The sequence below is a fragment of the Acinonyx jubatus genome, chromosome E3 (genome assembly GCF_027475565.1).
Source record: "Acinonyx jubatus isolate Ajub_Pintada_27869175 chromosome E3, VMU_Ajub_asm_v1.0, whole genome shotgun sequence".
In the NCBI taxonomy this organism is placed as follows: Eukaryota; Metazoa; Chordata; class Mammalia; order Carnivora; family Felidae; genus Acinonyx; species Acinonyx jubatus.
This window is the reverse complement of record NC_069398.1, coordinates 27,521,524-27,536,978: the sequence shown is the minus strand read 5'-3', so window position 1 is coordinate 27,536,978 and position 15,455 is coordinate 27,521,524.

Here is a 15,455-nt window from a genome sequence, read left to right as displayed (position 1 = left end):
AGAGAGAGACAGAGCATGAACGGGGGATGGTCAGATAGAGAGGGAGACAAAGAATCTGAAACAGGCTCCAGGCTCTGAGCTGTCAGCACAGAGCCCGACGCGGGGCTCGAACTCACGGACCGCGAGATCATGACCTGAGCTGAAGTCGGACGCTTAACTGAATGAGCCACCCAGGCACCCCAAGATACTTTTTTAAATGTAGTATTTGACATACTTCTCTGGTACTTCTTATTAATTTTACTTAACATTAGTGCAATTGAATTTTCTGATTTTAGCTTTTATAAATTTGTATCTGCATTTATCTGCATATAAACACTAAAAGTGCCTATGATAAAGAAATAAATAAACAAGGGGCTCCTGGGTGGCTCAGTCAGTTGAGCATCCAACTTCAGCTCAGTCATGATCTCATGGGGTTCGTGGGTTCGGGCCCCGTGTCGGGCTCTGTGAGGCTCAACAGCTCAGAGCTGACAGCTCAGAGCCTGGAGCCTGCTTCAGACACTCTCTCTCCCTCTCTCTCTGCCCCTTCCCAGCTTGTGTTCTCTCTCTCTCTCTCTCTCTCTCTCTCTCTCTCAAAAATAAATAAACACAGGGGGTGCTCAGGTGGCTCAGTTGGTTAAGTGACTGACTCTTGGTTTCAGTCCAGGTCATGATCTCACAGTTCGTGGGTTTGAACCCCACATCAGGCTCCATACTGACAACACAGAGCCTGCTTGGGATTCTCTGTCTGCCTCTCTCTCTGCCCTTCCCCAGCTCGAGCTCCGTCTCTCAAATAAATAAACATGAAAAATAAATAAATAAACATTAAAATAAAATGAATGGTAATTAACGAAAGGACAAAGCTAAGGTTCTAGACCTGAGTCAACACGGGGTAGCATGGACCAAATTCACTCTCCATCCTCACTGCCACGCAGAACATTGGACAGCGGGAGGGAGGGAACAGCGATGTCTGGCAGACGGGAAGCAAATGAGCTGAGCCCCACGAGGGTCCCAGATTACCACCTGGAAAAGGTTTCCAGGCTGCGGTGCAGGGACGGGGGAGCCAGGAAGAGCCCAGCAGCCTCCGAAAGCTGAGGAAGCAGAGGCAGAAATCTACAAAGTAAAATGGCTACAGTCCGCAGGGCAAGTAGCGGGAAGAGCAAGCTGCATGGTGACAGAATTATGGAGACCGGCCGAGGGCCCTCGCTGAGCGTTCAGTTGAGAATACTGAATGCACCTGCAGTATGTGATGTGAAGAAACTACCAGAGGCCAGGAAGAGAGCCGCCTGGAAGGATCAGTGGGAACAGTGTGCCGTACCCACCGCGGGGCCAACAATAGTGCATGAGTCCAACAGCCAGAGTGGGAAACCTCCAAGTCCAGAGAACATCAGAGTGCAAGGCAGGGTGTGGCCTCAGCAGTGGAGAGAATCAACCCCGGACCAAACAGCACTTCAAGTTTAAAAGGAATAAACTGGGAGGGGGTGGGGGCCTGGGTGGCTCAGTCGGTTAAGACTCCGACTTCGGCTCAGGTCACGATCTCGTGGATCTGCGTCGGGCTCTGTGCTGACAGCTCAGAGCCTGGAGCCTGCTTCGGATTCTGTGTCTCCCTCTCTCTGTGCCCCTCCCCTGCTCACGCTCTGTCTCTCTCTGTCTCTCAAAAATAAATCAATGTAAATAAAATAAAATAAAATAAAGGAACAAACTGGGGGCGCCTGGGTGTCTCAGTCAGTTAAGTGTCCAACTTTGGCTCAGGTCATGATCTCGCAGTTCGTGGGTTTAAGCCTCATGTTGGGCTCTGTGCTGACAGCTCAGAGCCTGGAGCCTACTTAGGGTTCTGTGTCTTCCTCTCTCTCTCTCTCTCTCTCTCTCTGCCCCTCCTCCGCTCATGCTCTGTGTCTCTCTCAAAAATAAACAAACATTAAAAAAGAAAAAAGAACAAATTGTCTCCAAGTAACAGAACAGTGTCCCAGAACAAAACTCAAGGATATTTAGAAGAATATAAAAATACCCAAGGGGTGCCTGGGTGGATCAGTCGGTTAAGGGTCCGACTTCAGCTCAGGTCATGATCTCGCGGTTTGTGGGTTCAAGCCCTGCATCGGGCTCTGTGCTGACAGCTCAGAGCCTGGATCCTGCTTAAGATTCTGTGTCTCCCTCTCTCTCTCTGTCCCTCCCCTACTCATGCTGTCTCTCTCTAAAAATAAATAAACTTAAAAAAAAAGAAAAACTTAAAAAAAAAAAATTACCCAGCATCCAACAAGGTACAGCTCACAAGGTCTGACATCCAGTTAAAACTTAGCAGGAGTATGAAGAGAAAAGAAAGTTTAACCCATAACGAGGAAGACAATCAACCAAAAGTGACCCAGAAATGACACTGATGATAGATTAGGAGACAAGGAGATCCGGAATGGTTCTTATAATGAGATTCCACATGGTCTAGAAGCTATACAAAGTAGTGAACTCGATAAGTAGAAACGTGAAACATACAGCAAGCAGAGTGCCCAAATCAAGCTTCTAGAGATGAAAATTACAAGGACTAAGAAGAAAAATACCCAAGACCTGATTAACAGCAGACTGGGCCTTGCAAAAGAACAGGTTAGCGAGCTTGGAGGGGGAGTATCAGAAACTAACCAGAGGGAAACTGAATAAAAATTAACGGCCCAGGTGCGAGAAGACAAATATTGTATGATCACACTCATTTGAAATATCTAGAATCTGCAGGTTACACAGAGACAGGAAGTAGATCAGAGTTTACCAGAGGCTGAGTGGAGGAGGGCATGGGATTATTGCTTAAGGCTGCAGAGTTTCTGTTGGGGCTGACAAAAAAATCTGGGAACAGTGTGGTGACAGTTGTGCAACACCACGAACGTAATTCATGCCATTGAATTACAGTCAAAAAGGTTAAAGTGGCAAACTATATATATATTTATATAAATTATATATTTTATATATGGTAGATATTATTTATATATACAACAGATATTATTTATATATAAATGTATACCTATGTGTTTTGATATATATATAATATATATTTATTCACAATAAAAGAATTAATAAAATGGGATGCCTAGCTGGCTCAGTTGGTAAAGCATGTGACTCTTGTTATCAGGGTCATGGGTTCAAGCCTTACAGTGGACATGAAGCCTACTTAAAAACTAAAAATTAAGAATAGCTAATAAATAAAATTAAATAAGATAAGCTGTTTTAAAAATGAACAGAGCATCAGCGAACTGTAGAAAAACTTCAGGCTGCTAAACATCCATGAATTTGGAGTCCCCAAAGAAGGGGAGAGGAGAGAGAGAAGGGGACCAAAATATTGAAGAAATAATGGCTGAAATTTTTTCCAAATTCATAACACACTAAACCTACACATTCAAGAAACTCCGTAAATCCTAAGTGCAAGAAACATGAAGAAAATTCTATCAAGACATATCACAATCAGGGGTGCCTGGCTGCCTCAGTCCATTAAACGTCCAACTTCAGCTCAGGTCATGATCTCGCGGTCCGTGTGTTCGAGCCCTGCATCGGGCTCTGGGCTGACAGCTCAGAGCCTGGAGCCTGCTTCTGATTCTGTGGCTCCCTCTCTCTCTGTCCCTCCCCACTCATGTTCTATCCTCTCTGTCTCAAAAATAAATAAACATTAAAAAAATAAAAATAAAAAGACATATTACAATCAAATTGGATTGATCAGTAATAAAGTGAAAATCCTAAAAGCGGCCAGAGGCAGGTGTGGGGGGACAAAATAAGGTGGGAACAACTCAACTCTTCATGTTACACTATCATCTGTTGTTTTGGGTGTCATCCTGTTGAACAAGAACGTGGGTTATTGATACTTTTGCCCAACTCGCTTTTGCTCTCTATGTAAATGACAAACTGACAAATCTAAAAAGGTCTGGTCATTTCTTTACCAGCCAAATCTGTCAGAACGGCCTGACACCCCTCAGTGAGTTCGAGGTTGAGCCATAACTTGGTCTGAACAGGGACTATGTTCTACTGTTCCCTTTACAGTGACCAGAGGACCCTCGAGGCAGAAGGGACAAAGAGCACCTGCCCAAGTTTCCAGCCACGGGAGGGGAAAAATTACCCACCGGCTGTGTTTTTGTTGTTGTTGTTGTTGTTGTTTTAATCATTCTATTCACCTCTCTGCTCCCAGGTCTACTAGATGTCCTCTTTGAAACACGAAAATGATGCTAAATGTTTCAGAAAGTGTGTTTTGCTCTCATAAAACACCAGAGTTTTGTTTTCTGTTTTGCATAGTAATTTTTTAAGTTTATTTATTATTTATTTTGAGAGAGAGCAGGGGAGGGGCAGAGAGACAGGGAGAGAGAGAATCCCAAGCAGGCTCTACACCATCATCAGGAAGCCCGACGTGGAGCTCGAACTCACGAACTGTGTGACGGTGACCTGAGCCAGGGCCAAAAGTGAGGCACTTCACCCACTGAGCCGCCCAAGCGCCCCTGTTTTGCACAATAATTTTGATTCAGCATTGTGTTCGGACTGGAACTAAGTTCTTGTCTCTAGCGTTTGAAGTGTTGGGGAAGAGTGCTTCTTTCGTGGAGAACCATCCAGACTACTGGTTTCCGGAAGAAACAGAGCGCTGTCCCTGGGAATCATGGTCTTTGGAACTGGAGTGGCTGTCATGAGGGCGATGGTGTGAGATCCACCGGGTCACGAGGCTGGATGGACACAGTGCAGTCATCGAATAGTGGAGATGGTACGTTTGGGATCTGACTGAAGCAGGTCCAGAGACCAGAAGTAAAAGAAGCAATCAGGCAACTTCCTTTGCTTCTGGCACATCATCACTGTCAGCATCACCCTACGGAGGAAGGCGTGGGCAGTATCCCGAACTTGCCCATGTTCGCAAACCGAAACGCTCTCCCCTTTAAACACTAGCTCCCCATTCCCCTCTCCCAGCCCCTGAAAGGTGATTCCACTCTGTCTCTCTGAATTTGACAAATCTCGGGACCTCATATAAGCAGAGTCATGCAACACATGTCTTATGTGTCTCCCTTGTTTCTCTTAACATAATGTCTTAATATTTTTTCTAATTTTTATTTATTTTTGAGAGAGAGAGAGAGACAAAGAATGCACAGGCGAGGGGCGGGGTGGGGGGGGCGGGACACAGAATCTGAAGCAGGCTCCAGGCTCTGAGCTGTCAGCACACAGCCCGACACGGGGCTCGAACCCAGGAGCCGTGAGATCATGACCTGAACTGAAGTCGGACGCTTAACTGACTGAGCCACCCAGGTGCCCCTTTGTTTCCCTGAATTTAAAATGTCCTCTTCCTCTGGCTGTTGAAGAATTTTCTCTTTCTCTCTTCAGTCTACTGAAGTTTGACTTTGATATGCCAAGGTATGGTTTGCTCTGTATTGAGCCCATTAGGGTTTACTGCGCTTCTTAAATATGTGGATTCATACCTTTTATCAATTTTAGAAATTTCTCAGCCAGTAACTCTTAGTACTCTGGTGCTTTTTCTCCATCTTCTCCTGCTGGCTCTGGTTTTCAGCACTGACTCGCCTCCAGCTACTAGAAATGAGAAGTCCCTTTAAGGGTTGCATCAAGGCACTGTATCTGGGCTGGGTTCCACTGGCTGTCCTGAGCTTGTTATTGTCTTCCTTCAAGTTTTCTCAGGCGGTAAAGAAAAGTCAGCCAACTCCACAGTTCATAGAATTGCCATTGCCCCCATATCCTTCAGGATCTAAGACTACAACATACGTGAGATTCTTGGCAACTGTCGTGCCACATCCACAGGAGCAGAGAGACATGGACAGTTGAGGTGTGTGGCTCTCAGGGCACGTGGTAAACTCAAAGGTCAGCCAAAGATATGTGGGTTATAGCTTCGATAGCATTATCTCTACAAGATAACCAGATGGGCAATGAGGAAAGCTCTTTAGAGAAAAATACCAGCTAATAAATGCATAAGGAATGATAAAATTCAACATCTTATAGCACTCAGGGAAGTAATGGATGCAGGAACAACCACCACGGGCTGCAAAAACCATTAGGTCAGGTTTTTGGAGCTTTATAATGGATGGATTAGCCTGCCAACTTCTAACCCCCAATCAATCCTATCATGACTAAAAGCGAGTCCTGAAGTGAGATGATGGAAAGAACATAGAACTTCTTATGAATCAAACAAATAAGCAAAAAAATTGAACTTGAATCCAATCACGTCTCTAGATCTAAATATGGGTTTATTTAAAACATTATTGTAATACGGGGATAGATGAACATGTCAAAGAACACTTGGGGAAAAAAAGGGGGGGCCACCTGGGTGGCTCAGTTGGTTAAGCATCCTAATCTTGACTTTGGCTCAGGTCATGATCTCACAGTTCATGAGTTTGAGCCCTGAGTCAGGCTCTGTGCTGACAGCACGGAGCCTGCTTGGGATTCTGTCTCCCTCTCCCTCTGCCCCTCCCCTGCTTGCTCTCTATCTCTCAAAATAAATAAAAATAAACTTAAAAAAGAAAAAGAAAAGAACACATTTAGCCAAATCTAGAACTGAGAAAATCTACAGGAATATATACTCTGTTTCTTCAACAAATAATTGTCATGAAAAAGAAAAATGGGAGGGGATGGGGCACCTGGGTGGCTCAGTCGGTTGAGCGTCCAACTTTGGCTCAGGTCATGATCTCACGGTTCATGAGTTCGAGCCCCGTGTCGGTCTCCATGCTGACAGCTCAGAGCCTGGAGCCTGCTTTGCATTCTGTGTCTCCCTCTCCCTCTGCTCCTCCCCCGCTCACACGCTGTCTCTCTCTCAAAAATAAATAAAGATTTAAAAAAACAATGTTTTAAGAAAAAAAAGGGAGGGGAGCTGACATAGATAAGATGTAGGAACTAAATGAAATCATCCAACTGTAAAAAAAAAAAAAAACCCAGCATTTTTGAGACAATTGGCAATATGAAAACATTGGGTATTAAGCATAAAAGAATTCTTGTTAATTTTGTTAGGTGTGATAGTGGTATTACGGATTTTTTTTAAGGTTCTTATTTGTTGGGGACACATGCAGAAATATTTACAGATAAGACAATATGATGTCTGGAATTCGCTAATATTCCAGTGGGGGTGGGGTGGGGGCAGGGACAGAAACGAAAGTGTTGACAGGTGTTGAAGCTAGGTGATGAGTACGTGGGAATCACTTTGTATTCGCTCTTCTTAGGACTATTTTTTATAACCATAATTAAACTTTTCAAAAAGCACAAGTTGGATGGTGAGGAGAAGGAGAGCCCCTGCACGGGGACGTCGAGCCTGGAGCATGTTTATATGTGGAAGGAGGAATAGAATGACAGAAAAAGAACTCCCCCGTGGAGTCAGGGCTGGAGGGTCCCGGGAAAAAAGGATGCAAAGCCCAGGTGGCAGGCTTGACCTTGGCGAGGGTGGCAACTACAGTCCAGCCTCCATTAGATGAATGCCAGCTTGTGCCCTAGTCACACATTTGATCTTAATTGGCCCTTACAGCCATCCCATGAGATGGCGTCATTATTCCCATTTTAGAGATAAGGAATCGAGACTCCGAAAGTTGGGTGACTCACTCAGGTTCAGACAACCCGTAAATGGCAGATCCTGGATTGAAACCAAAGTTGCTGTACTTCCAAAGCTTGGAGCTGTGAGACGGGATGAAGGTGGTGAGAGCGGAATGTCAACCATTGGAGGTGACAGAGGTGACGACAGACGCAGCCTGTGCGACTGGTCGCCTCTCTTCCTTGGGCAGCTGATTGGGAGCTGTTAAGGACAGGGTGCCCGCCCTGCTGGTCACACTGGGCCAGCCGGGGAGGCGGAGGTGTCCCCACAAGGAAATTCCACAGGGAGAATCGTCAGGTGCCTCACGTGGCCCCCTCCCACTCTGCGGCAGCTTCTCCAAGAGCCCCAGGAATTCAGCTGCTACCAAGAGCCCCAGGAAGGGGAGGCGATGCCCAAGACTACCCCCATCTCACGGTGCTCTGACTGCACCTGAACTTCCATGCTCTGTGCAGCTGTGCCCTGCTCCTGCGTAGACACCTGTTTCTGAGCCAAATGCACAGACACCGGAGGGGCTTCAGACAGAAGCTGAATGACCAGCACCAGACGAGTCATCTTGTCTACCTGGGGTCCGTTGTCACTTTGGATGCCTTCTGCCTTTCGCAGCCTGCCTTGAGTTCGTGGTTGGCCAACCCGAGCCTGCGTTTTCTTCTTTTGGCCCTTCTGAAGCAGTTGACAGGAAACAGCCCACAGCGTACTTCTCACACTTTCCATTGCTCCTAAGCCTTTCAAGTGCCATCAAGGCGCATGAGCGAACACACCTTCCACCTGGGTCTTGGCTCCATCTGTCACAGGAGACAGCAGGAGCAATCACGCTGCTGTTGCCTGCTGGGGGTTGTCACCACCCCCACGGACCCCTCCCACAGCCTGCCCAGTGCACAACCCAATCCTACAATCCCATCCTGAGGGGCCGCTTTCTTGAGTCACTTCTACTACCAACTGTCTTAGCCTGGGTTCCATCCAGAAGGATGAGTCATTTATTTTGGGAAGCGATCCCAGGGTGACAGAAAGTAGGGGACAAGGAAGATGGAAACAAGGAAGAGAAAGAGCCAATCCAAGAGAGATTGATTGAGCTGCTCCCCGCTGTGGGCGTTCTGGGGCTGAAGCCAACTCGGACCCTCTGCGAAGCCCCATAGAGCACATCTCAGAATTTTCCACTCCAGGGGCGGAAGACAGAAGCATTTATCCATCAATTCCTGTCCCCATCGGTCAAGCACCCCACATGTAACGTTAACTCCCTTCCGCGACCAGCTCTGGATCTGCGTGAGTACCAGTGGGCCCCAGGGCATCAAGCAAGACAAGTGCCATGCTCCAGGGACAAGGCCCATAATAAAAGTCGGGTCGGGAAGATCTGAAGGGAAGGACAAGAACAGTGAGGAAAGGCAGTTTTTCCGGTAAGCGATGCTGGGGAAACCAGATAATGAGATAACCAGAAAGCGAAATTAGTTCTTGACTTTACCTCAAGCCCTCGAAACAGTTTTGGGTAAATCACAGATCCAAATGGCAAAGGCAAGCTAACGAAGTGGGTAAGAAAAGAATTGCTTAAAGTAGGACACTGAAAGGGGTGCCTGGGCGGCCCAGTCAGTTAAGCATCCAACTCTTGATTTTGGCTCAGGCCGTGGTCTCATGGTTCTCAGGATTCAGCCCCACGTGGGGGTCTACACTGACAGCTCGGAGCCTTCGTAGAGTTTTCTCTCTCCTCTCTCTCTGCCCCTCCCCCTGCCTCTTTCTCTCTCTCTCTCCTGAAATAAACATAAAAAAAAAAAAAAAAAAAACCTTTCACATAGGACACAGAAGGCATCCTGATGGCTAACAGACACATGGAAAGATGCTCAACATCACTCATCGTCAGGGAAAGACAAATCAAAACCACGATGAGATACCACCTCACGCCGGCCAGAATGGCTAAAATGAACAACACAAGAAACAACGGGTGTTGGCGAGGATGTGGAGAAAGGGGGGCCCTCTTGCACAGTTGGTGGGAGTGGAAACTGGTGCAGCCACTCTGGAGAACAGTATGGAGGTTCCTTAAGACACTAAAAATAGAACTACCCTCCAATCCAGCAATTGCACTATTAGGTATTTATCCAAAGGATACGAAAATACAGGCTTGAAGGGGTACGTGCACCCTGATTTTCATAGCAACAACAGCCAGACTATGGAGAGAGCCCAAATGTCCATTGACGGTTGAATGGAAAAAGAAGATGTGATATATATGTGTGTATATATATATATATATATATATATATATATATAATGGAATATTACTTGACCATCAAAAAGAATGAAATCTTGCCATTTGCAATGATGTGGATGGAGCTAGAATGTATTATGCTAAGCAAAATATGCCAATCAGAGAAAGAAAAATGCCATGTGATTTTACTCCTACGTGGAATTTAAGAAACAAAACAGATGAACATACGGGATTGGGGGGGGGCAATAGAAGAGAGGGAAACAAACCACAAGAGACTCTTAATGACAGAGAACAGACTATGGGTTGAGGGAGGGAGGTGGGTGGGGGATGGGCTAACTGGGTGATGGGTACTAAGGAGGGCACTTATTGTGATGAGCCCTGGGTGTTGTAGGTAGGTGAGGAATCACTGAACCCAACTCCTGACACCAGTACTGATTGCCCTGTAGGTTAAGTAAAATTTAAATTTAAAAAAAAAAAAAGGAAAAAAATTAAATGGGACACAAAAAGCCCTAACCAAAGGAAATGGTGATAAATTTGACCACATTAGAATAAAGAGCTGGGGCACCTGAGTGGCTCAGTTGGTTGAACGTTTGACTCTTGATTTTGGCTCCACTCATGTTCTCATGGTTCCCGAAATCGAGCCCCGCATCGCCAGCGCAGAGCCTGCCTGGGATTCTCTCTCTGCCCCTCCCCCACTCTCAAGCACTCCGTCTTTCTCAGAATCAATAAACAAACATAAAAAGAATAATGGGGAGTTCCTTTTTGACAACTGATGGCAGTAAACAAGTAAACAGGTGAACACAGAGTGGAAGGAAGATATTTAAAATGCGTTCTGATTGATTCCAAGCATGTCGAGTTTCAAACATCTGACCGACCACATGAGTTTTAGAGGCATATGGTTAGATGGTGAAACTATAAAGATATAAAGAAAATCGAGGAAGCCATTACCATTCAAGCCAGAAGAGTGGTTACCTCTAGGGGGAACAGAGTCGTGATTTGGACGATTGGGAGTGGCCCGTGGGCTGTGTTCTCGCCCTTGACGGGAATGGTGCTGTATGGGTGTTTGTTTTGTGTTCGTTCATCGAGCTGTGTTTTGTCTGCGTACATTTTTCTGCGTGTGTGTTCTATCTCACAAGATAAAAGTTTAAAATAGTGTCTATCTCAGAAGGTTTTTGTGAAGCTCTGCGTGAAATACTGCACAGGACCCCATCACAAAGAGCCTGGCGTATGGGAAGGTACCTGCCAAGGTTAGCGTCTCTGATTATCGTTGGGCTGGGGGTGTTTTGAATGTGACCTTGCATGTGGAACTTCGCAGATTTGTGGGCGGTCCACATGTATTCGTGGACGGCCACCCAGGGAAGGTGTGTGGGACACAGGTGGGGCAGATAGTGTCGGAAGGGGAGAGATGATGGCCCAACCCAGATAGGGCAATTCATCTCTCCCATTGGGTCCTGCAACCAGCAGACTGAAGTCCCCTAACCTTAGGAGTCCAAGTTCAGGAATAGGAAGGTACTTTAGTAAGTCAGACGGGGAGCTCTGGAGGATGGGGATTGTGCACCTGCTGCTCTAAGCCCCTCCTACCATTGCTCAGTGTGGCCTGGGTCAGAGAGAGCCCTGGGCTTTGGGTGCTGACTTGCCTCAGCCGGAGCCGCCAGGACCCTGGCCTGTGGGTGTGTGGGGCCCAGAGGCGGAAACATGGGGGCTTCATCTACATTGGCCTCTGGGCTTTGGAAAACCTATTGCTGCCACCCGAGCCCTTAGCCCCACTCTAGACAGGCCAGAGCAGGGCACGTATACAGGGTTTGAGCTGCCTCAGGTGAGCACGATGGGCTCAAAGCTGGCAGTGCTCCCCAAAGCCACCCAGACAATAGGGGGTTGGCACCTCTGTAACCTGGCAGGTGACTTCTGTTTATTATGTCGAGTGTACTGGAGTATAATTATCATACAATCAAATTCACCTTTTTACATTTTTATTTGTATTTTTTTTTACGTGGATTTATTTAATTAGAGAGAGAGTGAGCATGAGTAGGGGAGGGGCAGAGACACAGGGAAAGAGAGAATCCCAAGCAGGTGCCGCATTGTTAACGCAGAGCCCGATGCGGGGCTCAAACTCACAAACCACGAGGTCATGACCTGAGCCAAAATCACGAGTCAGATGCTTAACTGACTAAGCCACCCAGACGCCCCATAAATTCACCTTTTTTATATAAAAAAAAATTATTCTTGAGAGAGAGAGAGAGACCACAAGCAGGAGAGAGGCAGAGAGAGAGAGAGGGGGAAATACAGAATCTGAAGTGGCTCCAGGCTGGGAGCTGTCAGCACAGAGCCCAATGCAGAATTCAAATCCACAAACGGTGAGATCGTGACCTGAGCCAAAGTCAGACACTTAACTGACTGAGTCATCCAGGCACCCCTTAAATTCACTCTTTTAAAAAATTATTTAATTTAATTTAATTTTATTTAATTTAATTTTATTTTATTTTAGAGAGAGAGCAAGCATGAGTGGGGGAGAGGGGCAGAGGGAGAGAGAGAAAGAGAATCTCAAGCAGCCTCCACACTCAGCCCAGAGCCCCACATGGGGTTCGATCCCCTAGCCCCGGGATCATGACCTGAGTGGAAATCAAGAGTTGAATGCTCAACCGACTGAGCCACCCAGGTGCCCCAAATTCATCTTTTTTAAGCATATACTGGGACACCTGGGTGGCTCAGTCGGTTAAGCATCCAACTTTGGCCCAGGTCGTGATCTTGCAGCTTGTGAGTTTGAGCCTCGTGTTGGGATCAGTGCTTGACATCTCAGAGCCTGGAGCCTGCTTCAGATTCTGTGTCTCCCTCTCTCTCTCTGCCCCTCCCCCGCTCATGCTCTGTCTCTGTCTCTCTCTCAGAGGTGAACATTAAAAAAAAAAATTTAAGGGGCGCCTGGGTGGCTCAGTCGGTTAAGCGTCTGACTTCAGCCAGGTCACGATCTCGCGGTCCATGAGTTCGAGCCCCGCGTTAAGCTCTGGGCTGATGGCTCAGAGCCTGGAGCCTGCTTCCCATTCTGTGTCTCCCTCTCTCTCTGCCCCTCCCCCGTTCATGCTCTGTCTCTCTCTGTCTCAAAAATAACAAAACGTTAAAAAAAAAAATTTAAAAAAAAATTTAAGCATATACTTCAATGAGTTTGACAAATGTGTGTGTTCACATAACCACAAGCCCAATCCAGACATACCATGTTCATCACCCCCAAAAGTTCCCTTGGCCCCTTGACAGTCAATCCCCTCCCCCTGCCCTTGGCCCCTGGCCATCTACTGATCTGTGTTCTGTCCCCATCGTTTTCGGCTTTTCCAAAATGTCAAGTAATGGAATCATTCAGGTTGTAGTCTTTCAAACCTGGCTTCATTCACTAAGCATAATGCTTTTGAAATTCATCCATGTGGTTGCAAATATCAATAGTTCCTTCCGCTTTATTCCTCAGAAGTGCGTCACTGTATGGATATATCACAATTTGATGGTCATTTGGGTTGCTTCCAGTTTGGGGCAATTATGAATCAAGCTACTATAGGTATTTGCATACAGGTCTCTCACTGGATGCATATTTTCATTTCTCTAGGGTAATGCTTAGGAGTGAGATTCTTTTTTTTTTTTTTAATGCTTTTATTTATTTTTGAGAGAGCATGGACGAGCAGGGGAGGGGTGAAAGAGAGGGAGACAGAGGATCTGAAGCAGGCTCCATGCTGACAACAGAGAGCCCGATGTGGGGCTTGAACTTACGAACCATGAGGTCATGACTTGAGCTGAAGTCAGACTCAACCAACTGCACCACCCAGGCACCCCCCACACACCTTTAAAAAAAAAAAAAGATTAGATTTTTTTTTTTAATTTTTTTTTCAACGTTTATTTTTGGGACAGAGAGAGACAGAGCATGAACGGGGGAGGGGCAGAGAGAGAGGGAGACACAGAATCGGAAACAGGCTCCAGGCTCTGAGCCATCAGCCCAGAGCCTGACGCGGGGCTTGAACTCACGGACCGCGAGATCGTGACCTGGCTGAAGTCGGACGCTTAACTGACTGCGCCACCCAGGCGCCCCAGATTTTTTTTTTATGTTTATTTATTTTTGAGACAGGGGAGGGGCAGAGAGAGGGGGGACAGAGGATCTGAAGCAGGCTCCATGCTGACAGCAGAGAGCCAAAGGTGGGGCTCGAACCCACAAACTGTGAGATCATGACCTGAGCCCAAGTCGGACACTTAACCGACTGAGCCACCCAGGTGCCCTAGGAGTGAGATTTCTGGGATATATGGTACATGTATGTTTATCTTGATAGGAAACTGACAAACTCTTTTCCCAAGTGGGTGTATTCCACCTTAGTTTTTATTCCCCTTGGTGGAACTTTCCTCTTGTCATGTTTGGCAGGACCATTGTGGGAAGACCACTGACTCACTAATTCAGTGAGAAACTCAAATTATGGAATAGCCGTAAATATTTTTGGTGTTTCAGTTCTTTAAGCACCAACCACAACTCAAAGGATTAAAAGTAGGAGTGCCCACCCGGCTAGGGTGACTAACTTGCCAGTGTGCCCGAGATTCTCCTGGTTTTAACACTGAAAGTCCTGCATCCTGAGAAACCCCTCCATCCTGGCACCAAACGGGGATATGTGGCCACTGAATGCCGGGGCACTGAACATCCATCACATCGTTTTATTCACGAGAAAGTGTCAAGGGTGGGTTTGTGCCCTGACTCGTGCATGAGGGTACAACCTTCTAGAGGTTAAGTTGCTTCCCCAGCCCACGCTCCGGAATAGGTGGAGCCAAACTTTGGCACCAGATCTGCCAGACTCCAAAGCATCCCCCCGGGGTCCTGGGCTTCAGGGGTACACGCCAGCAGGTACACCTGGGTAGAGCTCTGCTGCCCTCTGGTGGCAGCAGAGGAGGCACTCTGGGTCAGAGCAGCCAGTGGTGGGAGCCGGAAGACACCCGTTCCCCCCAGGGAGCAGGACCTCAAATCTGGCCTCGGCCCTAGAAAGGTGCCACATGGAGGGACCCCACCAAGGCCTGCTGGGGACCTTGGTCCAGCCGTCCACGAGTCACGTGATCAATCGGGCCCTCACAGACCTAGGGCCAGAGTGCTGGGTTTGAGTCTGTGTGTAATCCTGAGCCAATCACTCAGCCCTCGGGGCTTCAGTTCCTTATCTGTAAATCAGGATGATGAGCGTGTCGACACACTTAGACTAGGCTTAGACACTGAGGTTGTAATTACCAGCTCCATCACACCCACATGCCCCCCACCCTTGTGCACTCATTCACTCCGTTCACTGACTTAACTTCCATCCAGCAGCTATCTGCCAAGCACCAGCTTTGTGCCAGACCCGGAGGTGGAGGGGTGACAGAGACGGCTGCTCTCCTGGCTCTTAACTCAGCTGATCCACTATCTCATGCATTCATTCATTCCTGGAGTATCCATTTATTTATTGAGTGTTCCTTCGTTCTTTTTCAGACTCACTGAAATTCCTTTTTCATTCATTCATCCGTCCCTTGGTTATCACATTGACACATCCATTCTTCCTTTATTTTTTCAGGCAATTGTTGACTCCCCGCCCCCCTTCCTCCTTCCCTAATTCCTGTTTTGCAAGCATTCTGGAAGCACCACTCAACTCGAGGCCAGGATTAGATGCTGGCATTCTGGCTCAACCCTCCTCCCAGACTTGTGGGTAGGCAGATGGTGAGGACACGCTGTGCTAACTACCATATGCCAGCCATCAGGACCCAGAGCAGGGAGAGCACCAAGAAGGGAGC